This window comes from Gallus gallus, chromosome 3, assembly GCF_016699485.2.
Source record: "Gallus gallus isolate bGalGal1 chromosome 3, bGalGal1.mat.broiler.GRCg7b, whole genome shotgun sequence".
Taxonomy (NCBI): Eukaryota; Metazoa; Chordata; class Aves; order Galliformes; family Phasianidae; genus Gallus; species Gallus gallus.
Window position 1 is genome coordinate 15,937,900 of NC_052534.1, and position 15,662 is coordinate 15,953,561.

The 15,662-nt window shown below is 42.8% G+C and overlaps 1 protein-coding gene across 1 annotated transcript in view; it reads right to left on the bottom strand.

The window, feature by feature from the left end:
- Positions 1-15,662, bottom strand: part of LOC107052874 — a 105,536-nt gene that overhangs the window by 35,148 nt on the left and 54,726 nt on the right. The window lies entirely within an intron of this gene.

Consider the following 15,662-nt stretch of genomic DNA (forward strand, 5'->3'; position numbering starts at 1 on the left):
TTTAGGGACTACAGCAAATGTGTTCCTTTTTCTGTCTCTCCTTGCTCTCTCCACGTTTTGTTTGTCAACATTATTTTTGCGCTGTGCTTGTGATGATTCAAAATTGCCATAAGGCACAGTTCTTTTACCCGTTAACTATGCAATAAAATTAAAATGGTAGAATTTGGGGTGTGATAAACTGGAGAAGATGGAGGCATAATCTCTGGTCTACTCCACTTTCTCCTTGCTCCTTCATTTCCACTGACACTTCCTTCTAATACTTTGATCTCTGAAGAAAAAAGATATTATTTTGTCCTAAAGCACCCATGGCCTAAGCCTATCAGCATGGAATAGCCTGTGGGAACTTTTGTGGGAATTTCAGCACACTTTTTTTTTCACGTGGCCATTCTCCATTCTTAGGACTAACAAGCTCTGCCATCAGACAGGACTGGAAACTTGTCTGCAGAAGAGAAAGAATGAAGGTATCCAGACCTGACGTGCTGCGATTCACAGGAATAGTGTTTCCCAATCTTTCCATTTTCACAGCAGTTCTGGATTGCAAATATCATCCCAGAAGGTATCCTTTTAAAAGACATTTTCTCTCCTGATCAGTTCTGCAGAATCCAACTGATGAGCTGTTTAGCTCTGCATGAGTCATGCACATCTAAGGAGATTCTCTCCAAAGCCATGAGAAACGTGGCTGTGCTGTGTCGCTCCCAGTCACAAGTGGAAGGTAAAACTGGAAGAGAAAAGCATTTTATGATTTGTCTCTAAGGAGAGTATGCAGTATTTTGTAGAGGATAGAAAAATGTAAGAAGTAAGATGCACCCTATATCATTATTTTAACTCTTAACTGGCGCCAGGCAATACGAGTTGAGTATTATGGAGTTTTAAAGGCAGAATTATCAAGAACAGCGAGCATAGCAGTTAGTTCCCCTGTCTGTAATGAGAAACAATGAAAAGAATCCAAGGGAAAGAAACTGAGTACCAGAGCTGGTTTTTAAAATGAGTTTCTACAAGGAACACTTAGCATATAAAGTATAAGCATCTGCTTAGTGTGGTTTTATGTTTCAGCACCTGGGAAAGAGAAGAATGAGAAATGAACTCAACCTTTTCCCATTGGTTTTTAAAGCAACCCCATGCAAGCTGCATGAAAATGAACAGTTAGGGTGAGTTATCCATAATACTCTGGGAAGCAGCTGTACAGAAAACGTCCTAATCATCATTTAGATTGGATATTAGGAAAAATTTCTTCTCTGAAAGAGTAGTGTAATATCGGAATAGGCTGCCCAGGGTGATGGTGGAGTCATCATCCCTGGAGGTGTTCAAGAAGTGTGGAGATGAGGCACTGAGGGACGTGGTCAGTGGGCATGGTGGGGAGGGGTTGGTCATTGGACTTGCTGATCTTGGTGGTCTTTTCTAACCATAATGTTTCTATGACTCTGTGATCTGCAAACCTGCCACAAAAATATGTGTGAAGGAAAACAGTGGGTTCCTTGGGATAGCATCTCTGCCACTGTGACACTGGCCTGAGTGAGAGGCATTGGGAAGGAGAAGTCACCTCAAGTATTTGAACAGAAAGGCCCTTGGGCTTGTCCAAATCAGAAGCGCCTTGGAAGGCTGTAGCTTGTTTAATTCAAAATCACCCGACCCAATTTGGGGAGTTCAGGGCCTAGTTTCATGTCATACATGGCATGTTGTCCTGTCCAGCAGTGTCCCCAGGACCAAGTTTCTTCTTGCTTTGATGTCTCGCAGGGGTTGGGTTGATCTTACAGTGGTTCCATGGTGAAGACTGCTCTATTTTTGTCTGCCCAATTTCACAAAATTTCAAAGCAATTGGTATCTGTGATACAAGTGTCAAATTTGGCTAAGGTTGGTCGAGCGACTCAAGTGCTCCGAGGTGCAACTGAATGACAGAGAGCATGATCATACAAACCTTGTTTCCTAGGAAACCATGCTAAAATCCAGCGTATTAAGGCATTGCCTTGGTAATGCGTAGGCTGCGTCAGGAGCAGGACAGAGATTCCTTTGCCTACGACAATTTGCGTGTACCCCCTGAGCCTGATTTTCAGCACTCAAAAATCAGGCAGCATTGGCTTTCAAGTTATCAGAGAGTGGCTGTTGAGACTTACAGTGTTGCCCCAAACAGTATAACGCCAAAGGCACTATATATTCATAAAGCCTGGCACCAGTATTGCAGAGAAGAGTGGAAAAAGCTGCTTAGCTGATCAGAGGTTTTCTCAGCCTCTGAAGGAGATTTGCAAACACTTAAGGTTGGTAAGCGTGGTGTCCTCCCTTGCTGGAGGTAGAGTTCTCATGTTTCTGAGGCACAAGCGCAGCACAACATGGCAGGAAACAAGTCCCATACCCTATGCTGCAGGGTAGGGAAGAGTCACAAAGACAGGTTGTATCTGCCAGAGATGATTCTCCATGGGGCCTTTTTGATCCCAAAACAGTGGGAAATGACACAGCCAGCAGGAGCCCCAGTGCCCTCCTCCCCTGCCACAACTCCATACAGCAGGCCCACAGGACAGCCCTTTGTAGGGGTATGCAAGAAGAGAGCAGTCGTGCCATTGCACTTGATGTAGATGGAGCATGGCCAGAACTGTAAGGAGGCAAAGATTCAAGGCCTGCATGCAAGATTTAACAAGGCTGCTAAACTCCAGGGGATGGCCGAACTCTTGCTTCTTTCGAGCACCAACACGGCCATAAATCCATGAGGCATGTTGAGTTGTAACTTGGAGGCTGCCCCATCACTCGCAGAGCAACATCTTTGCTCTTACCATCATTAGACTGTGCAAAGGAGAGTTATCCAGGCTGCGGTGCTGCAAAAAAAAAAACTTACTCTGAACAATAAATTATGCCACTGGGATATGCATGTTGCTTCAGACACTTGAAAAATAAGCACATAGACATTGATTTGGGAGCTCTTCTGTTTTTTGAACCTGTTTGAACCTGTTGTAGCTGAGGGGCAGCTATGCAAACAAACAGTAGTATATTTAATTTCCTGCTGATTATACAGTCACATAGGGATGACACTTCAACAGCTATGTATGTAAATTGGATCACTGGCCATAGCTAAGATTCATGGATCCATATATTTCTTGCTCACAGGCATCTTTATGAAAGCCAACTTTTGTATAAGGAAAGGGGGAAAGTAAATAGGGAAGATCGGGGTGAAATCACTGTGGGGCAGCAGGAAGTTAATTTTGGTGCTGCAGGTAGAAAATATGATGTATAAATGTACCTGAATGTACATGTTAGGCTTAGTGTCAAAATGATATGGCTAATTCCCATTTCTGGCTTCCAGGTGTATTAAAGTCTGAAGAGTTTTTAAAGAGAAGGAAATGATAAGTTATTTCTTCTAGAATATGACAGCCTTAACTTGGAGACCTGTGTCAACATAAAGAATGCAAACAATGTATTTTTAACCCCAAGCATCAAAAAGATATGAGGTATAGTGAGGGAAGCAAGAATATTCCAAGTATTTCTCATTTCTAGTGAAATCCTATCCCTCAGCTCTTTTCTGACCCTATCAGAATAAGAGTGAAAGCAGAGCTGTGCACCTAACCTCTTTTTGCTGCCCTTAAATCTCAGTCCAAATGCCATAACATCTCATATATTCCCAGGCACACTGTAGGAAAAGAGTTGTCTGAAGACAACAAGATAGAATCCGAATCTGGTTAAATTGTTGTGACACTAATATAATTCCTTTGCAGGGAGGGGATTAGAGCCTTTTAATACCCTGACTTTATAGGTTTGTGCAAAATACAGCATCAGTTTAGCCGGAGACATCTGGACTCTCTCTGATAAATGAATAAAGACTTTTTTTATGCAGAGGATTCTCAAAGGAAATCAGAAGTTCACGAGTGGGTAAATAAAACATGGAATAAATATAATAAATACTCAGGAAAGAAAGAAGAACACCACATAAAACTGAAAAGAAACAGAAAAAGATGTGAAGTTCTTCATAAGGAAAATTAACAGGATGCAGCACATGTAAAAAGCTGTGCAGCCATGAGAAATGACAAAAGGTGATATTCAGCATTGCAGAACCCTGATTAGTTTTGTAATAGTGTATAAATCTAAGAATGCACAACTTCAAAAAGAAGATTTAAATGCCCTTCTCTAAGCAGCTTACCAAAGTCCCATTTTTAAATCTTTGTTATTGTTTCTTGCTAATTTGTTTTTACCAGATTCTCCTGCTATCTCTTGTGCACTCTGGTCATGAGGTGTTTGAAGGATTAGGAGCCCATGGGTTTCAAGAGCAGTCAAATTTTTCTACAGGTTCTTCTTCCAGGGGAAAAAAAAACAAAGAAAAAAAAAAGAAACGAGCCTTTTTTCTGACGTAAGCTCAGACCCAGATAACGTAGGTAATCCTTTGCAAAACACCTGGGGAGAAAATGCATGCAAACAGCTCAGGCTGTCACTGCTGGCCTATACCTGCTCTGGGGTGGATAAAAAAGAAATCAAAGGTCTGACTGATTCATCACGTCAGCAGTAATGCTGCCCTCATTTCAGAATTGTTCTGATATCCACCAGAACTACACAGCTGCTTGACTGAGAGAATCAGGATGCAAAATCATTTTATTCTGGAAAGGCAAAATTGAAAACCCAGATGCCCTTGCTGTAAAGTATGGACATCCCCTGTTGCTGTTATCCCAGTTAGGAACCAGTTCCGATACGTTTAATCTCTTCAACAAACTCTTCCTATGACTCTAAGGGCTTGTCCGCCATATAGAACATTAATACGTTAAGCAACACATTAACCAACTGCTCATAGACACAAAAATAACACAGGCTTGCAATAACCACCCAATAGTTTTTTCCTTTCTATCTAAAGGCTGTATGATGGAATCTGACAACTGCTTGCTGAATTGGAACATGTCACTTCACAAAGTCTCATCCGAGATTTCAAGTGATGGAAACAGTCCCCACTCCTAAGAAAGTCATTGTAATACCTACTCATCTACCCTAAAACCAACATTATGGACCAACTGCAGCCCTCATTCTGCTGCAGCACTCAGTATGAAAGTTAGGGTAGTATGGTTAGGTTGTGGTTGGACTTGATGATCTTTAAGGTCTTTTCCAACCTGAGCAATTCTATGATTCTATGATTCTATGAAAGGTGGTAGAAGAGCGTGAATGGGGTGAAAGGTATTTTACGTTTGCCTTTAGATCTCACAGCACTAGCCTGCAATTAGTAGGTAATAAATAAATCTTCCCCAAATCAAGTCTGTTCTCCTTGTGATCCCAACCCTAAGCTTAACCACTGAACCTAGCTCTAAATCCTAATCCTAAAGCCTATCTCCAACTCCTAACAACTAACCCACCCCTGATCCCTAACACTAACCTTAATCCTGACTCCTAGCCCCTAAACCTTAAAACCTAATCCTAAACCTAATCAAAAGAAACACGTCCATCTGCAGGCCATACATATGCACATACAAGCGTATATCTAAGATGATCAATGATGTATACTTCATGTCAGTGCACAGGGCTGCCTATTCTAACTGCATGATCTGATAACAGCTTGGTGAGTGTGTGGAAGTATCTGCTCACCAGGATTATTGGGATTTAGCTGCTTGCTTGATACAGAGCTGAGCTGCAGTTAATAGAAAACAGAGGTGTTTTTATGGAGAAAGAAACGCTTCAGGAGTCTTATGTGTCTCAGAAGGGACAGCTGGGGATGTGCTGGAGCCTGAGGCTGTGTGCGCAGCTCTTCTTCAGGCAGTGCAAAGCCAAGGCTACTGAGACTCCTTTCATGCTGCTGAATTATTCAGAAGTCCTTCACAAATGACTGCAAATCGGGGCAAATGAGAAGTCATGGAGGAACTTGAGGAGTAAATGCTCAGCTTTCAAGGAGAAAGTTAAGCGTGAGGCAGATTTTTGCCAGACTTCCAGAAAGTTCTAGAGAGAATCCAGCAGAGTGCCACGAAGATGGCCTGGAGCAACCCCTTTATGAGGACAGGCTGAGAGCTGGGGCTGTTCAGCCTGCAGGAGAGAAGACTGAGGGGGGATATTATCAATGTTTATAAGTATCTAGTGGGTAGGAGTCAAGCAGATGGGGACTTTTTGGTTGTGTGCAATGACAGGATGAGGGGCAATGTGCAACGTAGGAAGTTCCATAGAAACTCAAGGAAGAACTTTACTGCTAGGGTGACTGTACATTGAACAGGCTGCCCAGAGAGGTTGTGGAGGCGTTCAAAACCCACCTAGACACTTTTCTGTGTACCTGCTTTAGCAGGGGGTTGGGTTGGATGATCTCCAGAGATCCCTTCCAACCCACATGATTCTGTGATTCGGGCCAGAAAAGGATGACAGATTCTCCTGATGGACACATACGCTGCACAAAGAAGACAGTTTCATCCTGAAAATCTTTGCAACTGGAACTTTAGGACAATGAAAGACCTTACCCGTTGCTGTGGTTTAACCCAAGTGGGCAGCTCAGCCCACACAGCCACTCCCTCTCTGCTCCAATGAAGTGGGGGAAGGGAATTGGAAGGGGAAAAGTTAGACACTCATGGGTTGACATCAAGACAGTGTTAAGACTGCAGCATTCAACCTATCTCCAGAGACAGGCTTGGAGAAGAAGTCCCCAGGAGCTTCAGAGACTTTCCTGTTCATATTCCCACAGCTGCCAGGACACAACAACCCTCAGAGCTGCTGGGAATGCTTGTGTAGAAACGATGAGGAGAAAATGTGGCACTGGAGCCTCCATAAAGCCTCTGTTTCTCGGCAGCAGCTCATTATCTTCCTCTCTGTGAGGAACCCAATGCAGGCAGCTGTATTTATTGCACTGTGGTGGTGAAGTTAGGCAGTCCCACACCAAAGGACCCCAAGAAGTGCAGTTCAGCAAGTCAGGTGGCTGCACTGAATAGACCAGATTATCTGAGTGGGAAGTTTCTGTACCTCCCGAAGTAACAGAATTCCCTTCAAGGACAGGCAGCGGGTATTTAATGATAAATCATATGTCAGAGACAACCTACAAACAGAGCGCGCAATGGAGAAAGGATGACCCCATCAATTTGTCTTGATGTCTGTTCTCTGCCAGAGGAGACCAAGGAATCAGTTTTGTTTTTTTCCTTTCTTTTCTCCAAAGTCCTGCTAGGGTTTTTCTTCCCCTCCTTTTTTTTTTTTTTTTTTTTCCCCAGCTCCACTGCACTCAAGAGTGGCAAGGCTGAAGAAAAGCTGCCGTGGGGATATTTTGGTCATCAGAGCAGCAAGTTGATGTTGGAGAAGGCAAAACATTTGCTGAAGGTTTTCTCTGAGGCCTTCAGCAGCTCTGTGTTGCCAGGAGCAGAACTACAACCTCACTATGCAAGAGCAAGCGGTGGCTGGCAGGGAGATGAGAACTGCAGCAAAGTCTTAGTTGGACTGTGCAAGGCGTATTAATCACGATGAAAGTACCACTAAACATGTTCACACAAAATTTCAGTTTTGATGAACGGTACCATTTGCAGGCAGTAAACACACTGTCTAAAAATCCTCAACTAGTACTACATACACACATAACTTTTCTTTTTTGCTTAAACATCTGTTTTCTGAATGGAGCATCAAAGAAAGTCACCCTGTGGCAGTGTTCCTGCAGTGGGTATAAATGCCCTTCTCATCTCCCAGGTGACAAGAAGTGTCAGAAATGAGATCATGCTCTTGTTCAGCGAGCCACAGAGCTGCCCTCTATGCTGCATTTTTCCCCTTGTCAAACTGAAGTTCAGAGTTCCCACTAGTTCTTATCTCAGCTATTGTTGGCTGTAAGCCACAGCTCATTTTGCTCAGCTTTCCATAAAATGTGAATCGTGAACAATCCAATGGCTTTGGATCACCTTGCGTGAAAGGAACATGGATCTACAGACCAAAAAGGAAGAGCAAACTCATGGTCCCCTAAGAAAGGGCCTCAACCAGCTTTGAAAACTGTCTGCCATGTTGATCTACCCCCATGCCAGCCCATGAAATGGGGCTGACATCAAGAAAAAGCTCCAGTAAGGTCAGCAGGTACTACGTAGGTTTTAGAGATGCCCCGGGTACAATGAGAATATATATATGCATATATTCTCACATATGCACTTATGTGCGAGGTGGATCTCTCCAGCAGCTGGATCAGACACATCAGAACTGTCCCTCTGCCCCTGCATCCCAGTCTCACCAGTTGCTGGTACCATCACTAAATTCCACTGGGAGAGAAAATACAGATCCTCTGCAGAGTTTGCTTCTTTGGCCCTCTTTTTTTTTCTTTTTTCTTTTTTTTTTTTTTTTAATGGGGTTTGTTTTTAAAAAGGGCTGAGCAAAGCTGTTGTTGGTTTAACTGGCTTTCTCATAACAAAAGCCTTGAGTAGCTGTAATTGTATACTTGGCTTTGTTTACAACAATTACATCAGCTTCTCTTTTCTTTGCTATTTATTTCCTGGTGTTGTTATTCAGCACACATTTATGTATTCTTTTGCTCCAAATGGTCTGATTCTTCCACGAGTGCCTGAAGTTGCTACTGTGATAATTCCTTGACTCAACTTTCAATGTTCTGTATTCACTTCCCCCCACCAAAATTAATTAATTAAATAAATAATAAAGAGAAGCAGAACTGTACCTTCTGAGTAGCAGCTCAAGACCGGATTCCCAGCACAAAAAAAGCAGAGGACGTATTTCCCAGAATGTGTAGCACTCTACAGAAGCTATCATCCTGTTTGCAGTTGAGATGAAAACATATCTCATACTCTCACAGGGTTTTCATATGTGCAATCCGCTGGGTCCAACTTTGTGTTTGTGTTAGAAGACCAACATTGTGGCACTGCTTTTCACCCACTGCAGTCTAGAAATATGAAGCCAACACCGGTCTCTTTGTCTTGCTGTTTCTCCTTTCTTGCATTTCCACGCTGATAGGTTCAGATTGAATATTTGGGTGTTATTTGAATGCATAATTTAAAATATGATATCGTGTGTATAGAGATAGGGACATCTGTAGATACAGATACTTAAATATAACATACGTTTTAGAAGGGGCATAGGGAACAAAGACATTTGATTTTCAATTTTCAATGAGAAGAAATCCATAAGCCCATGTTTTAAGCCTAGTGGTCTGGAGAGTGTCAGTTTGACTAGAGGAATTAAATTTGATGTGTGTATTTCTGTCCTGAGTTCAAGCCCTCAGGAACACTGCAGGTCTGAGCTCTGAATCAGCTCCTTGTACAATAGATGTCCTAAGAGCACAAACAACTACTAAAGCAGGAGACAAGAAGAAAAAAATCCTTGGGAATCAAGCAGTGGACCACCACTAATGGTCCAGATCAGAGCTAGTAATTCAGTATTCAGCTTACTATAACTTCTGCGTTATCTCATGTCTCCACTTCCCTCCTTCTCCCCTCCTCCAAGGTATGCTTTTCTCCTGGTCGTTTACTTTTCATTGATTGGATTTTGTGAGCCCTTGTACTGAAAGAGACCTCCTCTGCCTTCCATCCACGTGTGAGCACCTTGCTGTTCACAGAAGCCCTGTTCCAGGCATTTTTATGGTGTCTCAGAGCAGATCTTTCCCTCCCATCTTGTCTTGACTCTGTGCGAGAGTGTGAAAGATCCTCACACCTGCCAGATCCCAAACACAAAACCCATGGGATGCTGAAGAGCTTTAAGCACATCCAGTACTTTTCACTCTGAAGCCAGAATTGTTCTCCAGTGCCTTTGGCAAGTCCAGTACTAAAGTCGGTCTGCCTTTCTATCTACCAGAAGCAATCTTAGCTCTCCTAATTGAACATCTAATCCAACATCTAATATTTGTTACCAAAAGCAATTAAATAATATTAAGATTTCTTTATATGTAGACTCAATCAATATCCCTCGCATCCTGTGGGATGTTCTTCATATCTTGTCCTATCCAAGAAGACATGAACAATAGTTAAGTGCCCTTCTATGGAGAAAGAGCAGGTGTTTTACAAATATGGTCTTTTACCATGCCTCTCTTTGCTCTTCTCTTCTCTAAACTGAAACACCTGGTTCTAGCATAGATTGCTCCTCTTCAAGACCCTGAACCAGAGTCTTGGTAACTCCTTTGCAATTTCAGAAAAATACATCTCACCAACTTTCAGATCTGTATTCATTGCAACAGGCAGTGTTTGGGAGCAAGTATTTCTTCATTCTGCATCCTGTTCTCCCCAGACGTGGGTTCCTATTCAGATCAGAAGAGCTCAAACAATTAAGAACCAAATGGAAAGGTCCCCTGCCCCTCACAAGCCAAAGCCTCGGTCTCCTAGAGATAATTACTGCCCATTTCTCAGTCTAAAATGTGCTGCAAGCAATCTGATGGCCTTGTGGAGCTAGGAATGAGAGGAATGGGATATAAATCACTCCAGATGGCTAGGGACAAATGAGACTCTGATAATCCTTAAGGAGCTGAAGAGCCTCTACGGAAATTGGGAAATCAGCTAATGTTCCTCTGGAGCATTGAATCCTCTCCTGAACCCCATTTTGCTTATGCCATTTATGTCCTTTTTCCACTCCAGCAGAGCATCTTTTGAGCTAACAACCTTCCTCATGTATTTAAACACTTCCAGATCTTTTTATGTAATTAGTTCATTTTCTCATGCAGGCACATGCATATGGTTTGGGTGATGAACAGGCATATCTCACAGTATATTTAATGGCAAGACCCAGACTTGATGCCTGATCTGTAGGCTAAGATAAAAATACCAGTCTGGAAAATGGATGAGAGACTTCACTGCTTCTCTCTTGGAACTATTCAGCCTTTGAACCAAAGGATTAGGTAAGTGAATAAGTAAAAAAATTTTAGTTTGAGAAAGTTGATATGCCCGTGAAAGGTAATTGCATGTACAGATTGTCCCAGAAAATGTCTCTTCTGGCCTGAACTGGTAGAAAAAATTACAAATAATCCCTCGTTTTCTGGAGAAAATGATTGGCTTAGAAATACTCCCAGGGCACACGGTGCACTCTAAAAATTGACAGATAAAAAAATACACACTGTTAATATGTCAAGTGGCTAGTGTTACAGCAGGGAGAAAACATCAAGCACAGGAGCTAGTACCTCCAGTACTCTGGCAGAAATGGCAAGCATGAAAAACAACATCCTCAATTGTTCTGCAGCTTGCATGAAATTTGGGAGACTGTCACACACTAAACACAGCAAAGCTAGGCAGAGGTTGCAGCTTAATTTAGCTCCAAAGTGTGTCTGAGCCTTAAGATATTTATGTAGTTTTACCTTTTTGTCTGGAAAACTCCTGTGAACAAGTTATCCAGCAGGATTTCCTGCTTTAATTTTCCTGGCAAGACTACAATAATAATAGAAATTTCCATGCCAGAAGGAATCCCAAAAGCAAACAGGGCTAGAAAACAGTAATTCATGAGTGACTTGCACAGACCACATGCCTCCCAGAGTACCTGAGCATTGCCATAGGGCTGAATAACCCACCTTGTCATGATCTGACACCATTTTAAGCTGCCCTGACAGGTTTTGGTGTAGGATTCTTTCTGTTTTCATTTTGGAGCATGTTCACGTGAGTAAAAGTGGCTGAGATGTATGTTCTTGTTATGAATAAAAATCTGCTCTCAAAAAAACTAATCATGCAGCACACTCTTGCCTGAAGCAGCGTTTTAATGGAAGAAAAGCTTCATTAGATTATTACTAACCATCACCTCCTCCCAGTTTCGTACTGCCTCCATTAGTAGAATTTCCTAGCACTCAACCATACTGATAAATGTCATTTTTCAGTATAATAGGAAAGTCAGGACATTTTGGATGGATTAGTGTTGGTTAGCGTTGGTCTGTTTCACCTGCTTATAAAACACATTTAAAAACAAAGAATCATAAAATCATCAAGGTTGGAAAAGACCTCTGAGATCATCTAGTCAAACTGCCCACGTACGACCAGTATTTCCCCATTAAACTGTGTCCCCTAGTACAACATTTAAATGCTTCTTGAACACCTCCAGGGATGGTGATTGCACTACCCTCCCTGGTCAGCCTGTTCCAATGCATCACCAGTCTTTCTGAGGAGAAAACTTCCCTAATATCCAACCTGAACCTCCCCGGTGCAACTTGAGGCCATTCCTTCTCATCCTATTGCTGTTATCTGGGAAGATGCCAAGATGCCCCACCTCACCACAACCTCCTTTCAGGCAGTTGTCGAGAGCAGTAAAAGTCTTTCCTGAGCCTCCTCTTCTGCAGACTGAATCATCCCAGTTCCCTCAGCTGCTTCCTATAAAACTTGTGCTCCAGACCCTTCACAGCTTCGTTGCCCTTCACTGGACACACTCCAGGGCCTGAATGACTTTCTTGTAGTGAGGTGCCCAACAGTGAACATAGAACTCTAGGTGAGGTCTCAGCAGAGCTCAATAAGGGGCATGGTCCCTTCTCTGCTCCTGCTGGATGCACTACTACTGATACAAGTCAGGATGCTGTGCCAACTGGGCACACTGCTGGCTCATGTTTAGCCAAGTGTTGACCTACACTCCCAGGTCCATTTCTTCCACACAGTCTTTCTGCCCCAAGCCTGTAGCAATACATGGGGTCATTTTGACCAAAGAGCAGGTCCAGGCACTTGGTCATGTTGAACTTCATCCTATTTGGCCTCAGCCCATCCATTTACCCTGTCCAGATCCCTCTGAAGGGCCTTCCTACCTTCAGGCAGATCGACACTTCCTCCCAACTTGGTATCATCTGCAAACTTACTGAGGGTGCACTCAATCCCCTCAACCACATCATCAATAAAGATATTAAACAGGACAGGTCCCAATACCAATCCCTGGGGAATACCACTTGTGAAGAGTCACCAGCTGGATTTAACTCCATTCACCACCACTCTCTGGGCCTGCATTCCAGCCAGTTTTTTATCCAGCTAAGAGTGTACCTGTCCTAGCCATGGGCTGCCAGCTTCTCCATGACAATACTGTGGGAGACAATGCAAAAGGCTTTGCTGAAGCCTGTGCAGACTACATTAACAGCCTTTCCACCAGGCAGGTCACCAGGTCATAGAAGGAGATCAGATTGGTCAAGAAAAACCTGCCTTTTGTGAACCCATGCTGGCTAGGCCTGATCTCCTAATTGACCTGCACGAGGAAATTCCACCTAATCCTTATTGCTTATTCTTATCCTTCCATCATAGGACAGTGGATTTCTCTCCTCACAGCTGCAGATCTGCATCCTGCATGCCAGAAGGGAAGAAGATAGCAATAAGGCAATGCTGCCCCCAGAGAAGCTCATGATCTGAGGGAGTAAAATATTGCTTGCTGTTGTGAATAGAAATTAATTGATCTCGTCTTCCTAAGGCCAGCCTAAGTTGCTTACTTAGCAAGATAGCTTAATTTATAACCACTCTGTTATTTGCAATGTGCTGAAAGACAGAAGGAAGTGCAAGTGTGAAATACTAAATTGTTTTTATTAAAGTATTGATTTTGTTCCACTGTTCCTTGCCAGGAATGGGAGAGTTCATTCGTTCTGCCACCACCAACACCTACTCTTTCTGATCATGGTTATGGGTTTTTCTCTCTTCCAAATGAAGTGGACTTTAGCTTTGAGAGCCAAGAGTAAACACTATAGTGTGAAGCTGTGACCCACTGCGTTCCTTCCTCTCTTCCAGCCCTCAGCTCACACCTGCCTACAGATACAGAACAGAGCTCACCCACAAGGTAGTGGCACAAGGTACACTTTTTCTTCCATGAGCCAATGGTCCAAAATAAGATCCTGTAGCTGTTGGTACCATGAGTGGTGGCAGATTTCTAGGGCACTTACTGTAGAATGCAGCCAGTTTGTAGACTTGGTTATGGTATACACAAGGAAGAACTTACTTGGTATGGATAAGCCCACAGAGGCACACCTGACATTATAAAAATTCTAACCTGTTAAGCGGTAATGGTTTTAAACTAAAAGAGGGTAGATTTAGACTGGATATTGGGAAGCAATTCTTCACTATGAGGTTCCAACAAGGTGTTGGAACTAGATGACCTTTAAGGTCCCTTCCAATCTAAGCCATTCTATGACTTCATGATTCTAAGTGCTTTGAACAATTCTTAGCTGCACTCTGAGTCAAAAAAGCTGTGTTTAATTTAACTGTAGTGAAACCCTTCATCCCTCCCACAGCCTATCTGTGGCTATTCACTACATTTGAATGTAGTACAACATGTAGTACTACATTCACTACTACTACGTTCTGATTTTGCATGGCATGGCATGGCATAGGAAACCTGCTTAAAGCACTGTGTGAGGGGAAGCATTTCATCACTTGTGGAAACTATTTTCTCAGACAAGACCACTTGCTAAATTCAGCCCACAAATAGTTTCCATCTCTCTGAAGTGCCTTTTCTCTGCTGGCTTGCTACTGATATAAGTCGCTCTCCTCCATTTCCCAAAGCTGTTCTATGAAGACACTAAAACCTAAGCAACTACCTTGACCTTACATTTTAAAAGAAAAGTCTATATTCCAAACAACAGCAAGACAGGAAGGAAATTGTGCTTTGAGCCTGTCCACAACAAAAGTTTACCCTCTAACAGAACTAAAGTTTACCCTCTAACAGCTGAGACAACCAAACAGAACAAAATCCACAAAGAACTCAGACATGGCCCAAGAGAGGAGAATCCAAAGGCAGAGCCACAGCCCCCCAGGACCTGCAAGCAGAAGCACTTGAATGGCAGGAAAATGCATGCCAAATATTTTGAGCAGCCTTGATAGAGATGGTGGCAAAGAGGAGGTTTGATCAGGTAGAACCCATGCCATTGCCTGATCATTCCTTTAGGGCTTCTTCGCATGCTTCATAACCAGAGTTTTTCTCACATCACTACTCCTTTGTGGAGAAAAAAGAGAGAATTTGATAAAAAGCAGGCATGCTCATGGTGAGAGATGCCCATGAGACACCACCACACAGTGCCAGCAGGCCTGGTACAACCCTCCTGGTGTGTCTGTTTTCTTCATTTCCGAGAAACAACCCCTAATCCCACATACTCAGCTGAGACTGCTCAGGAGATAAGACACTCCAGATTTTGGGTTTGTTTTCCTCATAGGGAAATGAAATCAGCCAGAGAGACCATGTAAAATCTCTTTTCACGGTGTTTGTCATTACCGTGGTTTCACCTGCGGGCCACATGAAAGAAAATGATCCTCTGTGCAGCCAGAATTACCCAGCAGACTACAAAAACTCATTCTGCAACATGGTTTTATCACTCCAGCCACAGCAGTTTATCTCCAGCAATACAAAGGCAGGGAAATGTCACAGGCACCATGAGGTATTTATCTGACGAAGCAAGCGCTGCTGATGCTGCTGAATACAGTGGGGAAAAACAAAAGAAATATAAAACAAACCAATTAAAAAAAATTAATGCTGAAAAGATGCAGAAGGAAATGAACACAGTCAGTGGCCAATCCTTTCTAGGAAAAAAGATCAGAAAAAAATACATCAGTGAAAGAATTTTAAACTTTGAGAGCAAGACTAAAATGTATAGAAATCAATGTGTCGTCATGAAAATGTTAATTTCAATGTAGTTTATTTCCCATCTTTTAAAGGAAAGAGGTATTCTGAGGAAATAAGTGATTCTGAGAGCAGAGGAATGAAGGGAGAGTGTGCACAGGTTCTGCAGTGTCTAATACGGACTGGATCTGTCCTCCTGTCTACTCCTCGGGAATATTAGGATCTCACCCTTCTACCCAGCCATCTATTTTTATTATATTTGCAGGGCCTCATCATTTTACCTA